The 11,713-nt window shown below is 46.9% G+C and overlaps 2 long non-coding RNA genes across 2 annotated transcripts; both read left to right on the plus strand.

Moving 5' to 3' along the window:
• The first annotated feature begins 2,264 nt into the window (after positions 1-2,264).
• LOC123135106 (uncharacterized) lies at positions 2,265-4,577 on the plus strand. Its single transcript, XR_006465821.1, has 2 exons — positions 2,265-4,055; positions 4,250-4,577. It is a non-coding gene; the product is annotated as an uncharacterized lncRNA (long non-coding RNA).
• A 3,656-nt stretch (positions 4,578-8,233) lies between these two features.
• LOC123135107 (uncharacterized) lies at positions 8,234-9,924 on the plus strand. Its single transcript, XR_006465822.1, has 3 exons — positions 8,234-8,395; positions 9,290-9,555; positions 9,635-9,924. It is a non-coding gene; the product is annotated as an uncharacterized lncRNA (long non-coding RNA).
• The last annotated feature ends 1,789 nt before the right edge of the window (positions 9,925-11,713 follow it).

An 11,713-nucleotide genomic window follows, 5' to 3' on the forward strand; every position in this document is an offset into this window, starting at 1 on the left:
AATACTTTATGTGATGAAGATATAGCCTAGCCAGACTATATGATTTTGTAGGGATAACTTTCTTTGGCCATGTTATTTTGAGAAAACATGATTACTTTGATTAGTATGCTTGAAGTATCACTATTTTTATGTCAATATGAACTTTTATTTTGTATCATTTGGATCTGAACATTCATGCCCCAATAAAGAAAATTACATTGAGAATTATGCTAGGTAGCATTCCACATCAAAAATTCTGTTTTTATCATTTACCTACTCGAGGACGAGCAGGAATTAAGCTTGGGGATGCTTGATACATCTCCAACGTATCTATAATTTTTGATTGTTTCATGCTATTATATTACCCCTTTTGGATGTTTATGGGCTTTATTTTACATAATTATATCATTTTTGGGACTAACCTACTAACCGGAGGCCCAGCCCGTATTGCTGTTTTTTTTGCCTATTTCAGTATTTCGAAGAAAAGGAATATCAAACGGAGTCCAAACGGAATGAAACCATCGGGAGCGTGATTTTTGGAACGAACTGGATCCAGAGGACTTGGAGTGCACGTCAAGAAGCGATCGAGGCGGCCAGGAGGGTGGAGGGCGCCCCCCTATAGGGCGCGCCCCCTATCTCCTGGGCCCCACGAGCGGCCACCGACCTACTTCTTCCTCCTATATATACCTACGTACCCCGAAAACATCCAGGGAGCCACCGAAACACAATTTCCACTGCCGTAACCTTCTGTATCCGCGAGATCCCATCTTGGAGCCTTCGTCGGCGCTCCGTCGGAGGGGGAATCGACCATGGAGGGCTTCTACATCAACACCATAGCCCCTCTGATGAGTTGTGAGTAGTTTACCACAGACCTTCGGGTCCATAGTTATTAGCTAGATGGCTTCTTCTCTCTTTTTGGATCTCAATACAATGTTCTCCCCCTCTCTTGTGGAGATCTATTCGATGTAAACTCTTTTTGCGGTGTGTTTGTCGAGATCCGATGAATTGTGGGTTTATGATCAAGTTTATCTATGAGAAATATTTGAATCTCTTCTGAATTCTTTTATGTATGATTGGTTATCTTTGTAAGTCTTTTCGAATTATCAATTTGGTTTGGCCTACTAGATTGATCTTTCTTGCCATGGGAGAAGTGCTTAGCTTTGGGTTCAATCTTGCGGTGTCCTTACCCAGTGACAAAAAGGGTTGCAAGGCACATATTGTATTGTTGCCATCGAGGATAAAAAGATGGGGTTTATATCATATTGCATGAGTTTATCCCTCTACATCATGTCCTCTTACTTAATGTGTTACTCTGTTCTTTATGAAGTTAATACTCTAGATGCAGGCAGGAGTCGATCGATGTGTGGAGTAATAGTAGTAGATGCAGGCAGGAGTCTGTCTATTTGTTGCGGACGTGATGCCTATATACATGATCATGCCTAGATAATCTCATAATTATTCGCTTTTCTATCAATTGCTCGATAGTAATTTGTTCACCCAGCGTAATACTTATGCTATCTTGAGAGAAGCCTCTAGTGAAACCTATGGCCCCCGGGTCTATCTTTTATTATATTTGCTTTCAATCTACTTTTATTTGCATCTTTACTTTTTGCATCTATATTATAAAATACCAAAAATATATTTATCTTATCATATTATCTCTATCAGATCTCACTTTCGCAAGTGGTCGTGAAGGGATTGACAACCCCTTTATTGCGTTGGTTGCGAGTTCTTTGTTTGTTTGTGTAGGTGCGTGGGACTTTCTAGGAGCTTCCTGCTGGATTGATACCTTGGTTCTCAAAAACTGAGGGAAATACTTACGCTACTGTGCTGCATCACCCTTTCCTCTTCAAGAAAAACCAACGCAAGCTCAAGACGTAGCACCTCCCGCTGCCGCGGACGAGGCCGACCTCTGGTACGGCCGTCGGAAGGCCCTTGAGCAACGCACCGCGCTTCGTCCGACCTCCTTGTCGCTACCTCTGTTACTAGGGAAAACCTTATACACAGAAGTTTACCAGTAGCGCGGTCTAAAAAAAGGCGCTACTGCTAATTAGTAGTAGCGAGGGGTATAAAACTCGCGGTACTACTAAGTTGATAGTAGTAGCGAGGGGTATAAACCCGCGCTGCTACTAAGTGGTCTCCACCATTCCCTTGGGACAGACCATAGTAGTAGCGAGGGATATAAAATCTACGCTACTACTAAGTAAGTAGCTATAGTGCAGGTAAGACCCCCGCGCTATTACTAAGCGTGTCTGCGCCATCCAGCCCGGCCCGATCCACTCCAACCCCGGCACTCTCTCTCCCATCCCTAAAAAAAACTCTCTCACAAACTCACCTGCTCCTCTCCCCACGATCTCCTCGCCGCCGCCACCACCCACCCACGATCTCCCCCAAGCTCCCACCTTCCTCCGCTCTAATCCCCCATGGAAGCCACCGCCGCCGCCTCCCTCGCGCGGACCCTCGCCTCCCCGCTGCTCCCGCCGTAGCCGCGTGCGCGTGGCCGTGGCGCCGGAGCGGCGGAGGAGGGGTAGGGCGGTGCTCTCCGCGGCGGCCTCGACGGGCAACTACATGGTGCCACCTTCCTCCAAGACCAGCCGCCTCGTGCTGCGGCTGATGGCAGTGGCGCAGCGAGTCTCCCACCTCACCACCACCGCTGCTTGCCGTCCGTCCCTCCTTCCGTCTATGGCGACGGCGACCTCCGGCGTCAGCAGGCTCAGCGCAGCGGCGGGTAACAACGACGGCGACGTCGGCCTCCAAGACCCCATCCCGGCCTCTGTTGGAATATGTAGGTACCCACTCCTTCCCCTTCCCCTTCACTTGCTGCCCGCTCTCTTCAAATCTGTTTCTGCATCCTCTGTTAGAACTTGTTTGCTCTCTGTTTTTTGGAGATGTGCTAGTCTGTATGAATGTATAATTGGTACGTAGCTCAAAACGAAACTTGCAAATGGTTCAATACATTTACAGGCAGCACCGAGATGGCATGGTTGAACGCAAAAAGCAAATGCCATGACTGACGAAACTGAAAAAATTGAACACTTCCTTCCTCGTCCTGGGTGAAAACCATGTGACTGCACAACCGTGCTTTGCTAGTACATGCAGGTTCAGTGAGTTTGGAACCGATGGAGGACAACAGCAAAGTCTGAAGCCAAAGTTCAACCTCTTTGTCAAGCAGGTGTCCGCCAGCATTGGGATGGCAGAGCCACACATTGATGTATGGATATTTTCTGGTTGCTTACCCCGTTCTACATCATTGTTTTTTGTTTAAGGATCCATTCACCTAGTTCCTAGTTTTGATGGATTTTGTTCTGTTTGTTTACAAATCAAGTCTTTCATTGCCTTTACCGTGTTTCTTAAAGCCTTTGGTGGTCTGCTTTTCATCATCAGCAGCTCGTTTGGAGCATTCGTACTGGTGTGTACTCTTCTTCTGAATGCACTGTATCAAGAATTATTTCATGTTAAGGGGGTATCAAGATGCATACTATTGTGGCTGCCATTAATGTAGACTTGCAGCACCATGTCTTCTCAAACTAATAAAAAGGAAGTATTGTTGCCATGCCATTTAGGTAGTTTTAACAATTTTAGTGTGTCCATTTTACTGGCTGTAAAATGCCAAATCTGGCATTATTGCTGCTTCGATGTTTGATCTTCATACATTTTGCTTCTGCAATATCCTGTTGTAGCATCTGACAGTGGAATGCTTCAACAACAACCTTCCTGAAAGATTCCAAATGTGGTGGCAGGTTATTCTTATTTTTTAACCACTTGATAGGCTCATGTCTGTTGAGTTTGTGCAACTGATTTGCTACAGTCCAAATTTACGTGTTTATGCTTATATTTATTGTTTGCATTCTATATGTGACAATGCAACAGTTCTTTGAGGCATCAATCCATGATAACTGGGCATATCGGTTTATGCTTAGATATAAAGAAACCAAATATATATTCTGTCTTATTATACGGAACCAATTGTATTTAATCCATGTTAAAATGATTATGCATTTATCATGTTGGAACTTCTTTGTCAAGCAGGTCTCCGCCAACATTGGGAATTTGGGATGGCAGTGCCACACATTGATGTATGGATACTTTTTGGTCGCTTGCCCCGTTGTACATCATTGTTAGAGCACTATATTTTATTGTTAACCATGCTGTGGTCCAAACTCCTTTTTATTCTGCTCATATGATATTGCTCATCTTTTGTTTTCTGTTCGATGCCTCCTGTATTTAGAGTAGAAATATTCTTAATTTAGTGTTTCTTGAACATGGCCAGGGCAATGGATAAAATCTACTCTGGATAGTTGACAGAGAGAGTACATGCTAAGTTGACTTTTTTCCTGCGGATTTGCTTATCCTGAAGATGCTTGCAAGGATGCAGAGGGAGCGGATCATTTGGAGAGATAGGATGCCACTGTTTGGTGTTTTTATGCATTTTGGTTTGCTTGTAACTGTGTTTGCACTAGCTGGGAGTAAGTGACTTGGCAAGAAGTGTAGGTGTTTTAATTGAAGGCATGAAAAGCCATGACAATATGTATGCTCTTACAGGATGTGCTCTAATGCCGCTGGTTTATTATAAATCTTGGATTAGTAATGATGTGTAATGCTGCTGGTTTATTACAAATATGTGTTTGTTTTAGTTGGAATTGTATGCATAGAATGGAATTGGTGGATTTTATTTTTTTTAATTCCTAATTAGTTAGTAGTAGCGTGGGAAAACACCAGATGCGCTACTACTACTTCGTTAGTAGTAGCGTGGATTTGCATCCAGGCTACTACTAACTTTTTAATAGTAGTGTGGGAAAAAACTTGAGGCGCTACTACTATTTCATTACTAGTAGCGCGGGTTGCACCCGCGCTACTATTAAAATGTTAGTAGTAGCGTGGGTTTCACCTGCGCTACTACTAACTATTAGCTGTAGCGCGATACTAGTAGCGCGGGTACCCGCGTTGCTAGTAGCCATTTTACCCGCGCTGCTAGTAGCCTTTTTCCTAGTAGTGCTCCAACACCAGGAGCTCCGATGAGCTCGTACCACAGCCATGGAGAGGGGAGGTTCGTCGGCTAGGGATGGGATGGGAGGGTCACCTGCTCAGGAGGAGAGAGGGTCCCCGTCTCGAGAGATATCACGGGAGGAGAGGAGAGAAGGGACAGAGAGATCAAGAAGAGGAAGAAGAAAGAGAAGAGGAAGATGAAGTTTACATATGGGCCCCACATGTAAGTTAACAGTCAAACTAAACAGTCCAACAAACAACTATCTTACGTGTGGGCCCCACCTATCATAATCGTGATCAATTGATAAGCACTCGATGATTTGTTTTTTTAAACAGTCAACCCCTCACTTGGTAGTTATCAGAAAAAAAAAGTTCCGGTAGTTTTTTGGAACCCTAACCCGAATTGTAATAGTTTTATACTATTTACTCCAAGATCACCAAGTTAGAAAAAAAAGTTAAAAAAATCCTCTCCAGCACTGACCCACTCAACCCGTTTTTTTCGTATGCTCGCTCCCGATCAAGAGTTGTATTTATTTAAAAAAAAATTGCCAAGAAACCGAGGTCGAATACATCTAAAAAAGGATAAAGGAAAGAAGAAGAAGTAGAAACTTGACCGACTCTCACCATCACCATGGATCGATGCTAGTTAGCTGCTAACCACCTCCAAAGGTCCATGTCACCGGTGAGGAAAAACATCATTGCAACGTGGAGAAACCTTGAGGACAAAAAACATAGGTGTGGTTCTAGCCAACCGCACCTAGATACCCAAAGCTCACCAGAAGACGAGTGGACGAAGCCACCGGCCGACTTATCGATGTTACTCTGAGGAGCACTATCGTGGTAGGGATGAAGCCAAATCACTCTTATTCGACGTGGCGCCACGACCCCCACTCGGGCGATACCTTTCGTAACCCTATGCCAACCCAACATTTATATACAAACCAACCGAAACCGTGATCCGGGGGGTGGGAGGGGAGGGGACTTTGGCTCTCTTTTGCCTAGGAGGGAGAGAGGGTGGGGATGGAAGGGGAAAGAGCCATGCATGTCCTAACCTGAGGCACTCATGAAGTGGTTGTTCCGGGTCAATTAAATCTCTCCACACTTGTTCTTTTTTGAAACTACTCCTAAATCGCTCAACACTTTAATAGCAGTAAGTATCTATCTTCCATCTAAGTCCAGACCGTACCTGACCTTTCCCTCTGGCGAAGGCCGGACTCAGTTAGCCAGAAGGCACCGCGTAGGCAGAGCCAGGCCCCTCAGGCCAGCCACCGAAGCCCTCGGACCGTGTGGCGGCCGCGGGCCAAGGCCCTTCCCGAACCCAACCGCGGTTAACCCCAAACCCAAGCCCGACCCAGGGTCATGACTCACGACGCCCCGCAGCTCGCACCAACCCCACCCGCCCACCGGTGATTCGCACCGGCTCTCCCCATGTATGTATGAAGTTTTTGCATCCTCCGCCCACCTCCTCCTGCTCCTCCCCAGACCCCTCTCTCGCCACCGTCTCCCTCCGCCGCCCCAGCTTCGCCGCAACTCCTTCCCTCCAGCTTAGTCTCTCCGTACCACCTCCATTAGCCCACTCCCATCTTCCTACCATGCAGCTCTTAAGGATCCGAACTGGGCCGCTGCTACGCTAGAGGAGTATAATGTGTTGTTGCAGAATGACACTTGGTTGTTGGTTACCCGTCCTGCAGGTGCAAAAGTGATGAGTGGCAAGTGGATCTTTGGCTACAAGTTTGACCCCGACGTCTCGTTGGCTCGTTACAAGGCACGGTGGATACTCCGCTGCTTCACTTAGTAGGCAGGTGTCGACTATGATGAGACGTCTAGTCCCGTGGTCAAGCCTGCCACGATTCTCGTCGGCCTCAGCCTCGCCACCGACAGTTCGTGGCCCATCCATCAGCTCGACGTCAAGAACGCATTTCTTCACGGGCACCTCGCCGAGACGGTCTACAGCATGCAGCCCGCTGGCTTCGTTGACTCCTCACGACCTAGGGACTGTGTCATCTCAACCGGTCGCTCTACGGCTTGAAGTAGGCGCCCCGTGCCTGGTTTGCTCGGTTTACGTCGTACCTGCTATCCCTTGGGTTTCATGCTTTCAAGGCTGATTCATCGCTCTTCTCCATCCACCGTGGCCGTGACACCGCATACCTCCTTTTCCACATTGATGACATCATCCTAACTGCTAGCACCCACACATTCCTTCGCTCCATCATCAGCTCGCTTCACCGTGAATTTGCCACGACGGACATGGGTCCTCTGCACCACTTCTTGGCCATGAACGTCCACCACTGCACCAACGGTCTTCACTTATCACAGGAGCAGTACGCACTTGAGATCTTGGATCGTGCAGGCATGCTTAACTGCAAGCCCGTGTCCACTCCCGTCAACACCACGTCCAAGCTCTCTGCCACCGATGGTCCTGCTTTCCTTGATCCATCTCTCTACCGGAGTCTGGCTGGGGCACTCTAGTGTCTCACCCTCACGCGCCCTGGTTTGTCTTACGCTGTCCAACAGTGTTGCCTTTTGATGCATGACCCCCCGGGACAGCCACTTCCAGATGGTGAAGCGGATCCTCCGCTACGTGCGTGGTACCGTGCACCTCAGGTTGCACTTTCACCGCTCCACATCCAGCAACCTCACGGCGTACTCCGACGCTGATTGGGCGGGCTGCCCGGACACCCGCAAATTGACCTCGGGCTTTGCGATCTTCCTCGGCACCAACCTCGTCAGTTGGTCGTTGAAACGCCAGAACACCGTGTCTCGGTCCAGCGCCGAGGCCGAGTACAAGGGGATCGCCAACGCCGTCGCCGAGTCGTGTTGGCTATGGCAACTCCTCACCGAGCTCGTTGCCCTCCGTCGCGCGCCACCGTTGTCTACTGTGACAACATCAGCGCCATGTACATGTCCGACAACCCCGTGCAGCACCGGCGCACCAAGCACATCAAGATCAAGCTCCATTTCGTTCGCGAGCGCGTCTCTCTTGGCGAGGTACGTGTCCTTCATGTGCCAACAACGACGTCGGGACATCTTCACCAAGGGATTGCCTACCAGTGTGTTCGTCGACTTTCAATGGCGTGAGCACCGCGCTTTGACTGCGGGGGGTGTTGGAAGACTGTCACCACCGACACTGGGCCACGCTCGTCAGGATGCCAACGTCCTCGCGCGAGTCTCTCGGGAGACACGGGCGCCCACGCGCGCATGCACGCCCACGCCTCCATGCACGTCGTGATCCCTCGCGGCTCTCACGTTTCTGTTGTAACCAATCCATCGGATGTGTATAGCCTGTGTAGTTAAATGTACTCTGTATCATGAAGCTGCTGCCTCCTCCGCCCGCTTCCTCCTGCTCCTCCTCAGATCCCTCCTCCCACCACCGTCTCCCTCCGGTGCCCGCCTTCCCTCCAGCCAGGGTGATCCGGCCGGAACGGCTCGTGTTCGCGTCTAACTTGTTTGCACTCTTGTTTCCGAGGCCTGCATAGTTAGCTCTATAGGCGTCTTAGATTTGAGATTCCGGGGATGCGGTGTAGATCTAGGGCTGTTGATGAGTAGATTTAGTTGTTGTTTTTTTCAATCAGTTAGGCCTGTTGCGTGCTGTCGAGTGGATTTGAATCATTTGATCCATTGCCGTATGTTAGGCTTTGTTAGCATCAGTCACGTCAGCAGATTCGAATGGGTTCAGTTAGTTCAGGCAGGTGACCTCGTGCTGCTGGAGTAGGACGATTCTCTCCAGTGGAGAAGACGTACGTGCTGTATTACTGGGTATAGAAGTAGAACTATAGATTTGGGTACTTTGTTCAAGACAGGCGTGTTCTGCCCTTTTCCTTGCATGTGTGCTTTCTGTGGTTTGAAGTAGTGAAGTACACCTCCTGTTGGGTGTCTATATAGTCGTACAAGTGCTAAACTATTACTGGTTATCTGCCACCATTTTTCCATGGAAGATATCTGCCAGAGCTAGCAGGGGCACTTGGGTTGCGTCTCTTCTGTTGAGTCTAATTCTTGCATCATCCTAGCTAGACTCAGGAAAACTGTAACATGTGCAAGTCAACCCTCCATTCAGTCACTTCCCTTTGACTAGTTAGAATTGTTGTTTGAAAATGATTTGCTTCATATCATACTCTTTTTTAGAAAGCTATAATTTACTTGCACACAGAATATATTATACACGATAACATGTCAATTGCCCCAAACCTTCATCGATTGTGTTTAGTTTAAGCAGTTGCAAATCTATAGTTGGAACATCACTCATGCATATTAAAATTTGTCAGTGTTGTTATGAGACGAACATACTTCTTGTCATTACGTGCTCACCATATTGTATGTTTTCTAGGACACCAAGCTCACAAGGCGAATGACCAGCCATCTATGAATCTTGAAGACGGTTTGCCACCCCTGTCCAATCATGTCAGGGGGCCTTCACAGCACACATATATTTTAGACAAGACAGCGACTTTACCTACACCAATGAAGAAGAGAGTTCAGGAGAAAGTAGAAGAAATTGGATCTAGTTTTCCTATATATGTGAAGAAAATGACCAAAACCTCTATTGAAGGCACCAAGAGCAGTAATAGAGGAAGACGGAAATGTCCTGTCGTGGTAAGTTTACGTACTCATCTATCTAATCACATTCTCGGCTTTGTTATTGGCTTGCAAATTAACCTGCATTTCTGAACAGACTTTTTGCAAGGAATTTGCTTCGGCATGGCTCCCCAACAAGAGAACAGAAATTTTCCTTCAGGTAGAGGGCAATACGGAGCCATGGTCTACCAGCTTCAAAGTTGAAGGTGTGGGACGTCCTGACAAAAAGAGTTGGATTTACAGCGGGTGAAGGAGTTTGTTAAGGACATTGACATGAACATCGAGGATGTGTGTCTCTTTGAATTGAAAGAGAAGAAAGGCCGGACATTGATGGTCCATCTGATTCGGCTGTCAGACATTTAGATTTGTGTTTTCTTATTTATGTATGGTCAGTATTTATTTTTTATTTTTTATGTATGGTTCATCTACACGACTTTGTGATCCATGCTCTACTATGCATTTGAGCTGAATGAATGTGGCGCCTATTGGCGCCTTTCCCCGTTAAAATAAAAATAAAAAATGTATGGTCTATATGGTGTATGATTTAGCCCTCTGATACCCCTGCAATGAGAGGGTTGACTCACTCCATTCACATGACTTGTACTACCTCCGTCCGGGTTTAAAAGGCCCGTCAGCCTCGATACCCCGTGTCCGTAATTTTAAGGCCCATTGTAATTATGACGCAGCTTTTCTGTTAGAATCGATAGGCATTAAGAAAGTTTGGTTGGCCAAGCGTGAGAGGCGGACTGCATGCAGGCGTGGGAGACGAAGCTGCATGTAAATCGGGGTTGTTGGGCTGCATGCACGATTCATTTGCATCGCTCTCTCTCTTCCATTGGCCTATAGAGTTTGCCTTGGTCCTAGTGTTTTGAGACTAGCCACAGTGGGAGTAACTTCAGCAGTAACATCGAGTCTAACTCAGCAAATTTGCTTATGTGGCAGTGAGTTAATGAGGAGAGAGGTAGTTACAGTAACTTAGCTAGTTACTGTAACATCACATGTCCCAATGCAATATGAGTCTATAACCTAATAAATGAAGCTTTGCATGTTACCACACTTATGTTACTACCCACTATGAAGGTAATAATATAGTCTAGGGATATGTGTATGTTACTAGTGTATGTTACTTACCATTGTGGCTAGTCTGATGGGTGCATATGGAGTTAATTTTTTCTCATAACTGCTGTGGAGTAATTTTTGCCTTGGTCCTAGTGTTTTGATGGGGGCCTTTTAAACCCAGACGGAGGTAGTAGTGCGTAGCTTTGTAGCATGCATGTAATGTAATTTACTCTGCCTCCAGCTAGTGTAGTGCTCTACTCACTTGTTGGCGTTTAATGATGACCCTTCATCTTCATGCATGTGTTTGTTGAAATGAACTAGCACTTTCAACGAAAATGAATTGCTACTTTTACACAGGAAGAATAAATTAGCCTCTATTCCCTTTCAATTAAAACTTTCCAGGAATGTAATTTTATTAAACAAAAAAACAGTGTACTTAATAAATTGATCTACTGCTTTTCGCTTGAATCGAAATGTTCATTGCATTGATCTACTATGAACAACTTAAAATAATAAGAAATATTTCAAAGCAAGACCATATTTTTAGAAATGAACAACTTTTGAATTTGTGATATTTTCTGAAAAAATGAACATTTTCTGAAATTTCTGACATTTTTTTAAACATGAATTTTTTTTAAACACAAATGTTTTTTATGTCAATTTGGCTCGACCTTCGCCATTGCTGCCGCAACGGCGTCCGCCTCGACTCGCATAACGCTAAGACAGGGTGGCAGTGGTGTCACATGCTCGTTTGGGCGTCCATCGTCGCAACGACATCCGCCTTGACTCGCGTAACACTAAGACAGGGTGGCAGTGGTGTCACGTGCTCGTCTCAGCGGCCGTCGTCGCTACCGCGACGGCGGCCGCCTCGACTCCCGTAACCCCAGGACTGGGTGGCAGTGGTGTCACATGCTCGTCTCAGCGCCCGTCATCGCTACCGTGACGACGTCGGCCTCAATTCTGGTAACCCTAGGACGGGGTTGTGGTGGTGTCACATGCTCGTCTTGGCGTCCGTCATCGCTACCGCAACGATATCTGCCTCGACTCACGTAACCCTAGGACGGGATGGCAGTGGTGTCATAACGCTAGGACGGGGTGGCAGTGGGTATCACGTGCT

Source organism: Triticum aestivum, chromosome 6B (assembly GCF_018294505.1).
Source record: "Triticum aestivum cultivar Chinese Spring chromosome 6B, IWGSC CS RefSeq v2.1, whole genome shotgun sequence".
Lineage (NCBI taxonomy): Eukaryota > Viridiplantae > Streptophyta > Magnoliopsida > Poales > Poaceae > Triticum > Triticum aestivum.